General features: G+C 30.4%; 1 long non-coding RNA gene across 1 annotated transcript in view; it reads right to left on the bottom strand.

Annotated features, from left to right (window-relative positions):
* The window catches only part of LOC148942871 (uncharacterized), an 89,480-nt gene that overhangs the window by 59,961 nt on the left and 10,775 nt on the right, over nucleotides 1-18,744 (bottom strand). The gene's annotated exons all lie outside the window — the stretch shown is intronic.

Here is an 18,744-nt window from a genome sequence, read left to right as displayed (position 1 = left end):
TATACACTTCAGTTTGACGTGCACATTGTTAAAAGCGAGCAAACCATTACCTATAAAGGGGTCAAACAGGTTTTGAGAGTATAATTGAGATTGTATAAGACAAGCATACTGGTTATTGCTATATATTTCAGGGATACATGGAATTGCACAAGAATATGCACTACAGTTTCACGTGCACATTGTAAAAAGCGATCAAACCTTTTATACCTATAAAGTGAACAAACACGTTTAGAGAGTATAATTCCTTGTGTAATTGATATCAATAGCAATAACCAGTCTGGTTGCGTTTTCTGTTGCCATTCATGGAGTTTGTATTTTTTTTTATCCATTAAGATAAACCATCAAAGTATTTAATTTTGTGTGGTCCAATCACTTTGTGTGATTTTGACTTAAAACTTCAATTGCTATGAGGCATGTCAATATGCTGTTGAATCATTTACCAAAAAAATAATTCTATTTGCAAAAAAAAGGTTTAGCATTTGCAAATTGGACCCTATGAATGATATTAATTAATTTTTGAATAGTCGGAGCACCAATGATTCTAATTAGTGATTTGATTATATGAAGATAGAGAAAAAGGGTTAAACTGATTATCAGTTAATGAAATCCCGAAGAGTATGTTAACTCAGCATATTTATTATGAATTTGGAACACTAGCAATCTATGGAAACGGTTAAAAATGATAAAATTATCTTAAAATCCGACCCAGACTTACCTCTTCGATGTATTCTGTATAATAAACAAGTGGTGTTTGAACAGTGTTGTCAATTTAAAATAGAGTTTTACGTTATAGTATACTAAAAAGTTGATACTAAGAGAGATGTAGATGGCAAGAAAAAAAAATTTAATAATGGATAGCTTTACTTCTTTTATGTGTTCTGTATAATATATAATTGAAGTTCGAACACTGTAGTAAATTTAGAATAGAGTTTGACTTTGTAGTTTACTAAAAAGTAAATACTCAGAGAGATACAGATGGCAAGAATATAATTTTAATAATGGATAGTATTACTTCTTCGATCCGTTCTGTATTATACACAAAGGGCGTTCGAACATTGTTGTCAGCTTAAAATAAAGTCTAACGTTATACTAGACTAAAAGGTTGATACTAATAGAGATATAGATAGCAAGAAAATAATCTTATTAATAGGTAACTTTACTTTATTGATGTATTCTGTTGAGATGGAGCATTGAACATTTTAGTTGTTCATCTTAGAAAGACAGTGCAGCATGGGAAAAGGATACCTAGCTTAAGGTATCAGGTTGAAGATGCTAAAACTTAACTTTTAAGTTTTTTGAACATTTTAGTTGTTCATCATAGAAAGGCAGTTTAGTCTGGGAAAAGGATACCTAGTTTAAGGTATCAGGTCGAAAATGGTAAAACTTAACTTTAAAGTTTTTGAACATTTTAGTTGCTCATCATAGAAAGGCACTGTAGTCTGGGAAAAGGATACCTAGTTTAAGGTATCAGGTCGAAAATGGTAAAACTTAACTTTAAAGTTTTTTGAATATTTTAGTTGTTCATCATAGAAAGGCAGTGTAGTCTGGGAAAAGGATACCTAGTTTAAGGCATCAGGTCGAAAATGGTAAAACTTAATTTTAAAGTTTTTTGAACATTTTAGTTGTTCATCATAGAAACTTAGTGTAATCTGGGAAAAGGATACCTATTTTAAGGTTTCAGGTCGAAAATAGTAAAACTTAACTTTAAAGTTTTTTTTAAATTTTAGTTTTTCATCATAGAAAGGCAGTGTAGTCTGGGAAAAGGATACCTAGTTTAAGTTATCGGGTCGAAAATGGTAATACTTAACTTTGAAGTTTTTTGAATATTTTAGTTGTTCATCATAGAAAAGCAGTGTAGTCTGGGAAAAGGATACCTATTTTAAGGTTTCACGTAAACAATGGTAAAACTTAACTTTAAAGTTTTTTTGAACATTTTAGTTGTTCATCATAGAAAGGCAGTGTAGTCTGGGAAAAGGATACCTAGTTTCAGATATCATGTCAAAAATGGTATACCTTAACTTGTAGGTTTTTTTAACATTTAAGTTGTTCATCTTAGAAAGGGAATGTAGTCTGGGGAAAGGATATCTAGTTTAAGGCATCAGGTCAAAAAAGGTAAAACTTAACTTGAAAGTCTTTTTAACATTTTAGTTGTTCATCTTAGAAAGGCAGTGTAGTCTGGGAAAAGGATACCTAGTTTAAGGTATCAGGTCGAAAATGGTAAAACTTAACTTTAAAGGTTTTTTGAACATTTTAGTTGTTCATCATAGAAAGGCAGTGTAGTCTGGGAAAAGGATACCTAGTTTAAGATATCAGGTCGAAAGGGTTTATGGAAAATACAATTCTATGGTTCAAATGTGATACTTATGTCCATTTTTGGATCGAAAAATAAAACTGTTTCCGTAAAATCTGAGCTAATAAGGGTTTTTGACCGTAAATTCTAGTTTTTTGTAAGAAAATTATGGAAAATACAATTCTTTGGCTCATAGGTGAAACTTAAGTCCATTTTTGGATCGAAAAATAAACTATTTCTGTAAAATCTGAGCTAATAATGGTTTTTGATTGTAAACTCTAGTTTTTTTGTAAGAAAATTATGGAAAATACAATTCTCTAATTCAAATATGATACTTAAGTCCATTTATGGATCGAAAAATAAAACAATTCCCGTGAAATTTGAGCTAATAAGGTTTTTGACCGTAAACTATAGTTTTTTGTAAGAAAATTATGGAAAATACAATTCTTTGGTTCAAATGTGAAACTTGAGTCCATTTTTGGATCGAAAAATTAAACTATTTCCGTAAAATCTGAGCTAATAAGGGTTTTGACCGTAAACTATAGTTTTTGTAAGAAAATTATGGAAAATACAATTCGTTGGTTCAAATGTGAAACTTAAGTCCATTTTTGGATCGAAAAATAAACAATTTCCGTAAAATCTGAGCTAATAAGGGTTTCCGACTTATGGAAAATACAATTCTCTGGTTCAAATGTGAAACTTAAGTCCATTTTTGGATCGATAAATAGACTTTTTCCGTAAAATCTGAGCTAATAAGGGTTTTTGACCGTAAACTCTAGTTTTTTGTATGGAAATTATGGAAAATACCATTTGTGGGCTCATAATTGAAACTTAAGTCCAGTTCTGGATCAAAAAATAAACTATTTCTATAAAATCTGAGCTAATAAGGATTTTTGACCGTAAACTCTAGTTTTTTGTAAGAAAATTATGGAAAATACAATTCTCTGGTTCAAATGTGAAACTTTAGTCCATTTTTGGATCGAAAAATAAAACTATTTCCGTAAAATCTAAGCTAATAAGGGTTTTTGACCGTAAACTATAGTTTTTTGTAAGAAAATTATGGGAAATACAATTCTCTGGTTCAAATGTGAAAGTTAAGTCCATTTTTGGATCGAAAAATTAAACTATCTCTGTGAAATCTGAGCTAATAAGGGTTTTTGACCGTAAACTCTAGACTTCTGTAAGAAAATCATGGAAATTACAATTTGTTGGTTCATTGGTAAAATTTAAGTCCATTTTTCGATTGAAAAATAAACTATTCCTGTAAAATCTGAGCTAATAAGGGTTTTTGACCCTAAACTCTAGTTTTTTGTAAGAAAATTATTGAAAATACAATTTTCTGCTTCAATTGTGAAACTTGAGTCCATTTTTGGATCGAAAAATTAAACTATTTCCGTAAAATCTGAGCTAATAATGGTTTTTTGACCGTAAACTCTAGTTTTTTGTAAGAAAATTATGGAAAATATAATTATCTGGTTCAAATGTGAAACTTAAGTCCATTTTTGGATCGAAAAATAAAACTATTTTCGTAAAATCTGAGCTAATAAGGGTTTTTTACCTTAAACTCTAGTTTTTTGTAAGAAAATTATGGAAAATACAATTCGTTGGCTCAAAGATGAAACTTAAGTCCAATTTTGTATCGAAAAATAAACTATTTCTGTAAAATCTAAGCTATTAAGGGTTTTTGACCGTATACTATAGTTTTATTTAAGAAAATTATGGAAAATACAATTCTCTGGTTCAAATGTGAAACTTAAGTCCTTTTTTGGATCGAAAAATAAAACTATTTCCGTAAAATCTGAGCTAATCAGGGTTTTTGACCGTAAACTCTAGTTTTTTGTAAGAAAATTATGGAAAATACAATTCGTTGGCTCATAGGTGAAACTTAAGTCCAGTTTTGGATCGAAAAATAAACTATTTCTGTAAAATCTGAGCTAATAGGGGTTTTTGACCGTAAACTCTAGTTTTTTGTAAGAAAATTATGGAAAATACAATTCTCTAGTTCTAATTTGAAACTTAAGTCCAGTTTTGGATCGAAAAATAAAACTATTTCCGTAAAATCTGAGCTAATAAGGGTTTTTGACCGTAAACTCTAGTTTTTTGTACAAAAAATTATGGAAAATAAAATTCTCATAAAATCCAAGTTCTATTCATTTTGACTTCATGCGTCCTTATGTTGAATTTAGGTTAGACCGGTTATAGATGACGCTTTACCTTCTCAGACACACAGTCAAAGTGAGAGAGATATTCAAAAAGTTGAGTTAATTTAAGTTCACTTAGAGGGGCCAGACATGCATTGGAATAAGTAAAGCTGGCCCCGTGGCGCTTCCCGGCCAGCGGCGCTTCCCGGTGGTCGACCTGGGGGGATTTTCCGGCGAGTATGGTTAGGTTAGGCTAGATTATGTTAGGTTAGGTTAGGTTAGGTTAAATTTGGTGATGTTAGCGTACGTACGCACGCGTACTTAGGCTAACCTAACCTAACCTAATCCAACCTAACTTAATCTATCCTAACCTAACCATACTCGCCGGAAAATCCCCCCATGTCGACCGCCGGGACGCACCGCTGGCCGGGGAGCGCTGCGGGGCCCGCTTTGCTTATTCCAATGCATGTCTGGCCACTCTAAGTGAACTTAAATTAACTCAATATTTTGAATATCTCTCTCACTATGACTGTGTGTCTGAGCGGGTGTAGTGTCATCTATAAGCGGTCTAACCTAAATTCAACGTAAGGACGCATGAAGTCAAAATGAATAGAACTTGAATTTTATGACTGTTATCTGATGTATCCGATAAAAACTTTGAAAACGAATTTATTCTTTCTGGTAATTAGATTTTGTCAATTTTATTCGATGTATCTGAAATTTGATGTTGATAATGCATTTAAAGGATATTGATAAAGCATTTATTCACTCTAATACTTAGATTGTGTCAATTTTATCCCATGTATCTGAGAAAGGAATTGTGATATAGAATTTAATCACTCTGATACTTATATTTTGTCAATCTTATCCCATGTATCCGAGAAAGAGATGTTCATTTGGAATTTAATTACTCTGATAGTTAGATTCTGTCAGTTTTATCCGACATATCCAACAAAGGATGTTGATAATGAATTTATTGATTCTGATACTTAGATTTTGTCGATTTTATTCCATATATCCGAGAAAGGGATGTTGATATAGAATTGAAAAATTCTGATACTTAGATTCTGTCAATTTTATCCAACATATCCGACAAAGGTTGTTGTTAAAGCATTCATTCATTCTGAAATTTAGATTTTGTCAATTTTATTTGATGTATCTGACAAGGGATGTTGATAAAAAAAATTTATTCAGTCTGACACTTAGATTCTGTCAATTTTATCCGATGTATCTGACAAAAGATGTTGATAACAAAAATTTATTCACTCTAACACTTAGATTTTGTCAACTTTTTCCTAAGTATCCAAGAAATGGATGTTGATATAGAATTTAATCACTCTTATGCTTATATTTTGTGAAATTGCTTTATTGTCTGTCTAAGAAGCGACTCCAATCGATAATAAATGTTAATAAAGAATTTGTTCAATTTTTTTTTTCATAATTTCCTGAATTAAATTTCTGTATTGTGTATCCAAGATGTGAATTCAAGAAAGAGTTTGTTACTTACTTACTTAATTACTTACAATTTTTTCATAATGACATAATTACATATACAACAATGGATGTTGATAAATAATTTATTAATTCTGATACCTAGATTTTGTCAGTGTTATCCAATATGTCTGACAATAGATGTATGTAAATTCCTTTTCTTACATCTCCGATGTTTTAATAGACATTCTAAACGTTTATATGCTAGCTTACTCTAAAAATAATGAACAAATAACAATGTAATGCATAATATATTTTTAATGAAATAAAGCTATGTAGAATATTAATACAAAAAAATATTATGATACATTAGTAATATAAATGATCAACTTTGGACATTTTGAATCTGTTCGGTGAAATAGTTCACCATGTTCTCTCTTGATATTGTAGCTATTGTCCTCTCTTAGTTCATAATCAGTAGAATAATCATTATTCCATTTTGAGACATACACAATTCTTACTGGTGTGTCATCAACAGGCTCAATATGCTTTTCGTCTTTGGTATTATTTGGTTCTTTGACTGTTTGATCAATGGCAGTAATGTTTGGTGGTGCTTTGTTTTTCATCGATTCATGTTTATATTCCATAGTGATATTTCCTGCCAATGCCCTTCTTATTTTTCTGGTAATTTTACAGTCTATTATCACATAATTCTAACACAGGAAACATTTTCGGCATGTAGACATGATGTGGTTTACGACATTAGTAGAAGAGTAGGCCTTTCTTTTTTCTACCTTCCATTGACTGCTAATACCCAAAAGCTGACGATTGGATGTATCAGTAGGTAATGTGTTACCTGCAACAGCAGCAAGGAGTTGTCCTCTATTATCAACGATTGTTTTTATGTTGGCATTCTCTTTGAGTGCAATCATCTCTGGAGATCTCAATCTCACATATCCACCAACATAAGAGTTGAATTTTTTCGGTACTCCAAAGAAATTTAATTCCTTACTGTCATGACAATGCATGCATACATTTCCAATAGTGCTACCAATTGTACTTGTTTCACTGTTTAAATACTTCTCCTTGTCGGCATTCAATGCTACAATAACATTGTCATGTGAATACACTTTATTAAAATACTCCATCTTCATTTTTTTTAAAGATATGACTTATGTGTTTATCGTTCCACTGCGTAAAAAATACTGATTTAATACATGCAATAGACTATGCAATGTCGATAACCGGACATAGAATACCAGTGGGAAAGCCACATCATGTCTCTGAGCAATCATAGAGTAAAATTGCTAGAGCCGTAAGCATATTTTGTCATTTTAAGATATATACAAAAAAATAAATAAATAAAAAAATAAATAAAGTTGAATAATTTCGAAGTTTAAAAAAAAATAGTTTGTTTTTATGAAAAAAAATATTGAATTAGAACCATCAGTCCTCATCATTATGAGTATTCAAAACTGGACTTAAGTTTCACATTTGAACTAGAGAATTGTACTTTCCATAATTTTTTACAAAAAACTAGAGTTTACGGTCAAAAACCCTTATTAGCTCAGATTTTACGGAAATAGTTTTATTTTTCGATCCAAAAATGGACTTCAGTTTCACAGTTTAACCACATACATTTTATTTCCTTAATTTTATACGTAGATCTAGATTCTTCGTTCAATAACCCTCATCAGCTAATGTTTTACGAAAATAGTTTATTTTTCGAGCAATATATGGACTTACGTTTCGAAAATAATATAAAGCCATGTATTTTCCATAATTTTATTACAAAAAAATTTAGATTACGATCAAAAACCCTTATTAGTACAGATTTTTAAGTAATAGTTTAATTTTTCAATCCAAAAACAGACTTAAGTTTTGCATTTGAACCAGAGAATTGTATTTTCCATAATTTTCTTACACAAAACTAGAGTTTACGGTGAAAAATCCTTATTAGCTCAGATTTTACGGAAATAGTTTTATTTTTCGATCCAAAAATGGACTTAAGTTTCACATTTGAAGCAGAGAATTGTATTTTCCATAATTTTCTTACAAAAAACTAGAGTTTACGGTCCAAAATCCTTATTAGCTCAGATTTTACGGAAATAGTTTTATTTTTCGATCCAAAAACGGACTTAAGTTTCATATTTGAACCAGATAATTGTATTTTCCATAATTTTCTTACAAAAAACTAGAGTTTACGGTCAAAAAACCATTATTAGCTCAGATTTTACGGAAAAAGTTTAATTTTTCGATCCAAAAATGGACTTAAGTTTCACATTTGAAGCAGAGTATTGTATTTTCCATAATTTTCTTACAATAAACTAGAGTTTACGGTCAAAAACCCTTATTAGCTAATATTTTAGAGAAATAGTTTATTTTTCGATCCAAAAATGGACTTAAGTTTCACCTATGAGCCAACGAATTGTATTTTCCATAATTTTCTTACAGAAAAACTGTAGTTTACGGTCAAAAACCCTTATTAGCTCAGATTTTACGGAACTAGTTTTATTTTCGATCCAAAAATGAACTTAAGTTTCACATTTGAACCAGATAATTGTATTTCCCATAATTTTCTTACAAAAAACTAGAGTTTACGGTCAAAAACCCTAATTAGCTCAGATTTTACGGGAATAGTTTTATTTTTCGATCCAAAAATGGACTTAAGTTTCACATTTGAACAAAAGAATTATATTTTTAATGATTTTATTACAAAAGGCTTGAGTTAACGGTAAAAAATCATATGTAGGACATTGTTTACGTAAATAGTTTATTTTTCGATCCAAAAATGGCCCCTACCTTACTCTTTGAGCCACCGATTCGAATTGTACCTAAATTTATTACAAAAAAACTAGAGTTCATGGTAGAAAGCCATTCTAGGATCAGATTCACCAGCCATATCTAAATTTTTCGATCAAAAAGTGGACTTAAGTTCTATGAGCCAACGAATTTTATTTTCCATAATTTTATACAATAAACTAGAGTTTACTGTCAAAAACCCTTATTAGCTTAGATTTTTATGGAAATAGTTTTATTTTTCGATCCAAAAATGGACTTAAGTTTCACATTTGAAGCAGAAAATTGTATTTTCCATAATTTTCTTACAAAAAACTGGATTTTACGGTCAAAAATGCTTATTAGCTCAGATTTCACGGAAATAGTTTTATTTTTCGATCCAAAATTGGACTTAAGTTTCATATTTGAAGCAGAGAATTGTATTTTCCATAATTTTCTTACAAAAAACTAGATTTTACGGTAAAATCCTTATTAGCTCAGATTTTACGGAAATAGTTTTATTTTTCGATCCAAAAACGGACTTAAGTTTCATATTTGAACCAGATAATTGTATTTTCCATAATTTTCTTACAAAAAACTAGAGTTTACGGTCAAAAAACCATTATTAGCTCAGATTTTACGGAAATAGTTTCATTTTTCGATCCAAAACTGGACTTAGGTTTCACATTTGAAGCGAAAAATTACATTTACCATAATTTTCTTACAAAAAACTAGAGTTTACGGTCAAAAACCCTTATTAGCTCAGAATTTAGGGAAATAGTTTATTTTTTCATCCATAAATGGACTTACGTTTCCCCTATGAACCAACGAATTGTATTTTCCATAATTTTCTTGCAAAAAAACTGTAGTTTACGGTCAAAAACCCTTATTAGCTCAGATTTTACGGAAATAGTTTTATTTTCGATCCAAAAATAAACTTAAGTTTCACATTTGAACCAGAGAATTGTATTTCCCATAATTTTCTTACAAAAAACTATAGTTTACGGTCAAAAACCCTTATTAGCTTAGATTTTACGGAAATAGTTTTATTTTTCGATCCAAAAATGTACTTAAGTTTCAAATTTGAACCAGAGAATTGTATTTTCCATAATTCTCTTACAAAAAACTTGAGTTTATGGTCAAAAACACTTATTAGCCAATATTTTAGAGAAATAGCTTATTTTTCGATCCAAAACTTGACTTAAGTTTCACATATGAACCAAAAAATTGTGTTCTCTAGAATTGTCCTACAAGAGGATAGAGCTTACAGTAGAAAACCATTATTTGATCAGATTTTACGAAAATAGTTTTATTTTTAGATCCAAAATAGACCTTAGTTTCACATTTGAATCAAAGAATTGTATTTTCCATAAGTGGAAAACCCTTGTTAGCTCAGATTTTACAGAAATAGTTTATTTTTCGATCCAAAACTGGACTTAAGTTTCACCTATGAGCCAACGAATTGTATTTTCCATAATTTTCTTACAAAAACTATAGTTTACGGTCAAAAACCCTTATTAGCTCATATTTTACGGAAATAGTTTTATTTTTCGATCCAAAAATGGACTTAAATTTCACATTTGAACCAGATAATTGTGTTTTTCATAATTTTCTTACAAAAAACTCTAGTTTATGGTCAAAAACCCTTATTAGCTCAGATTTTACGGGAATAGTTTTATTTTTCGATCCATAAATGGACTTAAGTTTCACATTTGAACCAGAGAATTGTCTTTTCCATAATTTGCTTGCAAAAAAAAAACTAGAGTTTACGGTCAAAAACCCTTATTAGCTCAGATTTTACAGAAATAGTTTATTTTTCGATCTAAAACTGGACTTAAGTTTCACCTATGACCCAAAGAATTGTATTTTCAATTATTTTAATTCAAAAAACAAAGAGTTTATGGTCTATAACACTTTTAAGACAAGGTTCTCCAGAAATAGTTTATTTTTAGATTCATAAATGAAATGTAGTTTCTGCGATGAACAAAAAAATTGTGTTTTCCGGAATTTTATTACAAAAAACTATAGTTTACGCTCAAAAACCCTTGTTAGCTCATATTTTACGGAAATAGTTTTTTTTTTCGATCCATATTTGGACTTCAGTTTCGCCTAAGAGCCAACGAATTTTATTTTCCATAATTTTATTACAATAAACTAGAGTTTACGGTAAAAAACCCTTATTAGCTCAGATTTTTACGGAAATAGTTTTATTTTTCGATCCAAAAATGGACTTAAGTTTCACATTTGAACCAGAGAATTGTATTTTCCATAATTTTCTTACAAAAAACTGGATTTTACGGTCAAAAATGCTTATTAGCTCAGATTTCACTGAAATAGTTTTATTTTTCGATCCAAAAATGGACTTAATTTTCATATTTGAAGCAGAGAATTGTATTTTCCATAATTTTCTTACAAAAAACTAGATTTTACGGTAAAATCCTTATTAGCTCAGATTTTACGGAAATAGTTTTATTTTTCGATCCAAAAACGGACTTAAGTTTCATATTTGAACCAGATAATTGTATTTTCCATAATTTTCTTACAAAAAACTAGAGTTTACGGTCAAAAAACCCTTATTAGCTCAGATTTTACGGAAACAGTCTCATTTTTCGATCCAAAACTGGACTTGGGTTTCACATTTGAAGCGAAAAATTGCATTTACCGTAATTTTCTTACAAAAAACTAGAGTTTACAGTCAAAAACCCTTATTACCTCAGCTATTAGGGAAATAGTTTTATTTTTTGATACATAAAAGGACTTCCGTTTCAACTATGAGCCAAAAAATTGTATTTTCCATAATTTTATTACAATAAACTAGAGTTTACGGTCTAAAACCCTTATTAGCTCAGATTTTACGGAAATAGTTCTATTTTTCGATCCAAAAATGGACTTAAGTTTCACATTTGAACCAGAGAATTGTATTTTCCATAAGTCAGAAACCCTTATTAGCTCAGATTTTACAGAAATAGTTTATTTTTCGATCAAAAACTGGACTTAAGTTTCACCTATGAGCCAACGAATTGTATTTTCCATAATTTTCTTACAAAAACTATAGTTTACGGTCAAAAACCCTTATTAGCTCATATTTTACGGAAATAGTTTTATTTTTCGATCCAAAAATGGACTTAAATTTCACATTTGAACCAGAGAATTGTGTTTTTCATAATTTTCTTACAAAAAACTCTAGTTTATGGTCAAAAACCCTTATTAGCTCAGATTTTACGGGAATAGTTTTATTTTTCGATCCATAAATGGACTTAAGTTTCACATTTGAACCAGAGAATTATATTTTCCATAATTTTCTTACAAAAAAAAACTGTAGTTTACGGTCAAAAACCCTTATTAGCTCAGATTTTACGGAACTAGTTTTATTTTCGATCCAAAAATGAACTTAAGTTTCACATTTGAACCAGAGAATTGTATCTCCCATAATTTTCTTACAAAAAACTATAGTTTACGGTCAAAAACCCTTATTAGCTCAGATTTTACGGAAATAGTTTTATTTTTCGATCCAAAAATGGACTTAAGTTTCACAAATGAACCATGAATTTGTATTTTCAATAATTCATTTACAATAAACTTTAGTGAACTGTAAAAAATTCTTATTATCTTAGAGGCTAAGGAAATAGTTTATTTTTAGATCCATAACATGACTTTGGCTTCTCCTTTGAACTACCGCCACGAATATTCCATAATTTTCTTACAAAAAAACAAGAGTTTATGGTTAAAAACCCTTATTAGCTCAGATTTTACGGAAATAGTTTTATTTTTCGATCCAAAAATAGACTTAAGTTCTATGAGCCAACGAATTTTATTTTCCATAATTTTATTACAAAAAACTAGAGTTTACGGTAAAAAACCCTTATTAGCTCAGATTTTACAGAAATAGTTTTATTTTTCGATCCAAAAATGGACTTAAGTTTCACATTTGAAGCAGAGAATTGTATTTTCCATAATTTTCTTACAAAAAACTGGATTTTACGGTCAAAAATCCTTATTAGCTCAGATTTCACGGAAATAGTTTTATTTTTCGATCCAAAAATGGACTTAAGTTTCATATTTGAAGCAGAGAATTGTATTTTCCATAATTTTCTTACAAAAAACTAGATTTTACGGTAAAATCCTTATTAGCTCAGATTTTACGGAAATAGTTTTATTTTTCGATCCAAAAACGGACTTAAGTTTCATATTTGAACCAGATAATTGTATTTTCCATAATTTTCTTACAAAAAACTAGAGTTTACGGTCAAAAAACCATTATTAGCTCAGATTTTACAGCAATAGTCTCATTTTTCGATACAAAACGGGACTTGGGTTTAACATTTGAAGAGAAAAATTGTATTTATCATGATTTCTTTGAAAAGTACTAGAGTTTATGGTCAAAAACCCTTATTAGCCCAGCTTTTAGGAAAATAGTTTATTTTTCGATCCAAATAAGGAATTCCGTTTGAGCTATGAGCAAAAAACTTGTGTTTTAATTCATTATGCTCAAAAAAACCTGTAGTTTACGGTCAAAAACCCATATTAGCTCAGATTTTACGGAAATAGTTTTATTTTCGATCCAAAAATAAACTTAAGTTTCACATTTGAACCAGAGAATTGTATTTCCCATAATTTTCTTACAAAAAACTATAGTTTACGGTCAAAAACCCTTATTAGCTTAGATTTTACGGAAATAGTTTTTTTCTTCGATCCAAAATTGGACTTAAGTTTCAAGTTTGAATGAAGGAATTGTAGCGTCTCTGGTTGTCTTACAAGAAACAAGAGTTTACTACCATGGCTCCATATAATCTCAATGTCAAGGTAAATAGTTTACTCTTCATTCCAAAATAGGATTTCAGTTTCATCAAAGAGCCCTAAAAGTGCTATCTCCAGAGTGGTCTTACAAAAAACTAGTATTTATTGTCAAAAACACGTACTAGCTCAGATTTTACGGAAAGAGTTTTATTTTTCGATCCAAAAATGGACTTAAGTTTCACATTTGAACCACAGAATTGTATTTTCCATAAGTGAAAAACCCTTATTAGCTCAGATTTTACAGAAATAGTTTATTTTTTGATCCAAAACTGGACTTAACTTACACCTATGAGCCAACGAATGGTATTTTCCATAATTTTCTTACAAAAACTATAGTTTACGGTCAAAAACCCTTATTAGCTCATATTTTACGGAAATAGTTTTATTTTTCGATCCAAAAATGGACTTAAATTTCACATTTGAACCAGATAATTGTGTTTTTCATAATTTTCTTACAAAAAACTCTAGTTTATGGTCAAAAACCCTTATTAGCTCAGATTTTACGGTAATAGTTTTATTTTTCGATCCAAAAATGGACTTAAGTTTCACATTTGAACCAGAGAATTGTATTTTCCATAATTTTCTTGCAAAAAAAAACTAGAGTTTACGGTCAAAAACCCTTATTAGCTCAGATTTTACAGAAATAGTTTATTTTTCGATCTAAAACTGGACTTAAGTTTCACCTATGACCCAGCGAATTGTATTTTCCATAATTTTCTTACAAAAAAATAGAGTTTACGGTCAAAAACCCTTATTAGCTCAGATTTTACAGAAATAGTTTATTTTTCGATCCATAACTGGACTTAAGTTTCACCTATGAGCCAACGAATTGTATTTTCCATAATGTTCTTACAAAAAACTAGAGCTTACGGTCAAAAAACCCTTATTACCTCAGATTTTTCGGAAATAGTTTTATTTTTCGATCCAAAACTGGACTTAAGTTCTATGAGCCAACGAATTTTATTTTCCATAATTTTATACAAAAAAATAGAGTTTACTGTAAAAAACCCTTATTAGCTTAGATTTTACAGAAATAGTTTATTTTTCGATCCAAAAATGGAATTAAGTTTCTCATTTGAAGCAGAGAATTGTATTTTCCATAATTTTCTTACAAAAAACTTGATTTTACGGTCAAAAATGCTTATTAGCTCAGATTTCACGGAAATAGTTTTATTTTTCGATCCAAAAATGGACTTAAGTTTCATATTTGAAGCAGAGAATTGTATTTTCCATAATTTTCTTACAAAAAACTAGATTTTACGGTAAAATCCTTATTAGCTCAGATTTTACGGAAATAGTTTTATTTTTCGATCCAAAAACGGACTTAAGTTTCATATTTGAACCAGATAATTGTATTTTCCATAATTTTCTTACAAAAAACTAGAGTTTACGGTCAAAAAACCATTATTAGCTCAGATTTTACGGAAATAGTTTCATTTTTCGATCCAAAAATGGACTTAAGTTTCACATTTGAAGCAGAGAATTGTATTTTCCGTAATTTTCTTACGAAAAAGTAGAGTTTACGGTCAAAAACCCTTATTAGCTCAGATTTTACAGAAATAGTTTATTTTTCGATCCATGACTGGGCTTCAGTTTCACCTATGAGCCAACGAATTGTATTTTCCATAATATTCTTACAAAAAACTAGAGCTTACGGTCAAAAGCCCTTATTAGCTCAGATTTTACGGAAATAGTTTTATTTTTCGATCCAAAAATGGACTTAAGTTTCACATTTGAACCAGAGAATTGTATTTTCCATAAGTCAAAAACCCTTATTAGCTCAGATTTTACAGAAATAGTTTATTTTTTGATCCAAAACTGGACTTAACTTACACCTATGAGCCAACGAATGGTATTTTCCATAATTTTCTTACAAAAACTATAGTTTAAGGTCAAAAACCCTTATTAGCTCATATTTTACGGAAATAGTTTTATTTTTCGATCCAAAAATGGACTTAAATTTCACATTTGAACCAGAGAATTGTGTTTTTCATAATTTTCTTACAAAAAACTCTAGTTTATGGTCAAAAACCCTTATTAGCTCAGATTTTACGGGAATAGTTTTATTTTTCGATCCATAAATGGACTTAAGTTTCACATTTGAACCAGAGAATTGTATTTTCCATAATTTTCTTACAAAAAAAAACTATAGTTTACGGTCAAAAACCCTTATTAGCTTAGATTTTACAGAAATAGTTTATTTTTCGATCTAAAACTGGACTTAAGTTTCACCTAAGACAGAGAATTTTATTTTCCATAATTTTCTTACAAAAAACTAGAGTTTACGGTCAAAAACCCTTATTAGCTCAGATTTTACGGAAATTGTTTTATTTTTCGATCCATAACTGGACTTAAGTTTCACCTACGAGCCACCAAATTGTATTTTCCATTATTTTCTTACAAAAAACTAGAGTTTACGGTCAAAAACCCTTATTAGCTCAGATTTTACGGAAATAGTTTTATTTTACGATCCAAAAAAGGACTTAAGTTTCACATTTGAACCATATAATAGTATGTTCCATGTTTGTCTGACAATAAACTAGAGTGTACTGTCAAAAACCCCCTATTAGCTCAGATTTTACAGAAATAGTTTATTTTTCGATACAAAACCCTTTTGACCTGATATCTTAAACTAGGTATCCTTTTCCCAGACTACACTACCTTTCTATGATGAACAACTAAAATGTTCAAAAAGCTTTAAAATTATATTTTACCATTTAGGACCTGATATCTTAAACTAGGTATCCTTTTCCCAGACGACACCGCCTTTCTATGATGAACAACTAAAATGTTAAAGTTAATTTTTACCATTTTCGACCTGATACCATAAACTAGGTATCCTTTCCCCAGACTACACTGCCTTTCTATGATGAACAACTAAAATGTTCAAAAAACTTTAAAGTTCAGTTTTACCATTTTCGACCTGATACCTTAAACTAGGTACCCTTTTCCCTGACTATACTGCCTTTCTATGATGAACAACTAAAATGTTCAAAAAGCTTAAAAGTTAAGTTTAAGCATTTTAAACCTAATACCATAAGCTAGGTATCGTTTTCCCATACTGCACTGCCTGTCTATGACGAACAACTAAAATGTTCATCCCCCCATCTCCACAGAACTCATCGAAGAAGTAAAGCTATCCATTATTAAAATTCTTTTCTTGCTATCTACATCTCTCTTAGTATCAACTTTTTAGTATACTATAACGTTAAACTCTATTTTAAACTGACAACACTGTTCAAACGTCAATTGTGTATTTTATAGAACACATCAAAAAAGTAAAGCTATTCATTATTAAAATTCTTTTCTTGCCATCTACATCTCTCTTAGTATCAACTTTTTACTATACTATAACGTTAAACTCTATTCTAAACTGACAACACTGTTCAAACGCCACTTGTATATTATAAGGAACACATCGAAGAAGTAAAGCTATCCATTATTAAAATTCTTTTCTTGCCATCTACATCTGTCTTAGAATCAACTTTTTAGTATACTATAACGTTAAACTCCATTTTAAATTGACAACACTGTTCAAACACCACTTGTGCATTATACAGAACACATCGAAAAAGTAATCTATTTCCATAGATTGATAGTGTTCCAAATTTATAATAAATAAGCTGTGAGTTAACGTGCTCTTCGGGGTTACCTTAACTGCTAATCACTTTAACCCTTTTTCTCCATCTTCATATAATCCAATCACCAATTAGAATCATTCACGCTCCTACTATTCAAACATTAATTAATATCATTCATAGGGTCCAATTCGCAAATGCTAAACCTTTTTTTGCAAAAATAGTTATTTTTTTGGTAAATGATTCAAAAACGTATTGACATACCTCATAGCAATTGAAGCTTTAAGTCAAAATCACACAAAGTGACTGAACCGTACAAAACTAAATACTTTGATGGTTTACCTTAATGGATAAAAAAAAATACAAACTCCATGAATGGCAACAGATAACGCAACCAGACTGGTTATTGCTATTGATATCAAATACACAAGGAATTATACTCTCAAAACATGTTTGTTCACTTTATAGGTATAAAAGGTTTGGTCGCTTTTTGTAATGTGCACGTGAAACTGTAGTGTATATTCTTGTGCAATTCCATGTATCCCTGAAATATATAGCAATAACCAGTCTGCTTGTCTTATACAATCTCAATTATACTCTCAAAACCTGTTTGACCACTTTATAGGTAAAAGTTTGCTCGCTTTTTGCAATGGGCACGTCAAACTGAAGTGTATATTCATGCCTCAGGCTTGTAGTCGTGAAAATACACTGTATATTCATGTAGTTGTGAAATATATAGATGCATTACTACTAATACCAGTTAAAATTCAAACTCAAAATGACGAGAAATTACTATTAAAGAATAAATGAAACCCAAAACTTTTTCTATTTTTCCTTCGACGATACGATCTCCTTAGTCCAAGGACATAAGAATATAAGTTATGAGCCGATCAAGAGAAACTATTTTCCGGCCCTTTTTTGGCGACCGTTTTTTTGGGGGGAGGGGTACCTGTTCCAATTTTTTTTTTACATTAAGTACGCCCTGACTCAAGAATCTATGGCTCGAAGTTTCCAAATGATCAGGGCCAAAAATTTGGCCAATTTCCAGGCCCCATACGCTATACCCCTCTCCACGACAAAACAGTTGACACTTATGGCCCAGAGAGGAACCTGTGAAAGTTTTGAGTCAGTCAACCACCCGACATCAAACAAACCTTCATTTTTCATTATAAAACATAGGTTTAAACAATTGACAATCTATTTTATGTATGGCTCTTGCCTCAGGGTTTTCGGTTCATATCATCCTCAAAGCAATATTTATTGGTCCCTCATTCTATTCTGAAAAAAAAAATAGCTCAAACACCAAAATTTTGGTCCAAATTTTTAAGTGGGTTACAGGAGAAGGTGAATAGCAAAAAGGGTACGGGAAGGAGCTGGATACCCACCAATCTCTTTTGTCTCTTAAAGGGTCCTAGGTCTTTCAGTTTCCAATGTAACGAGCTCCCTTCAAAGTTTCTGAAGTCATTCTTCTGTACGAAGAAACTGGGGAAAAAATAAGTAATACATTGGAGGTATTCGGACAAATTTGGCTCCTGAGTGGGCCAGATCCCTTTTATCACTGTGCAGCTGCATTCATATTGCGTTCTTAGTTCAAATGAAAGGAGAATAGGAGTCATGGAAAACGTAGTCAAAAGACGTTGGAATACACAAAAATACATAAGACTAGACTTGGCATATATTTCTCCACGAAGTAGGAGATCCCCAGAAAAATCTTTCGATTCAACTGCTC

This window comes from Artemia sp. Qi Xiang Cuo, chromosome 16, assembly GCF_049724085.1.
Source record: "Artemia sp. Qi Xiang Cuo chromosome 16, ASM4972408v1, whole genome shotgun sequence".
Lineage (NCBI taxonomy): Eukaryota > Metazoa > Arthropoda > Branchiopoda > Anostraca > Artemiidae > Artemia > Artemia sp. Qi Xiang Cuo.
Note: the sequence above shows the minus strand (reverse complement) of the source record. Positions and strands in the feature narration are given on the sequence as shown.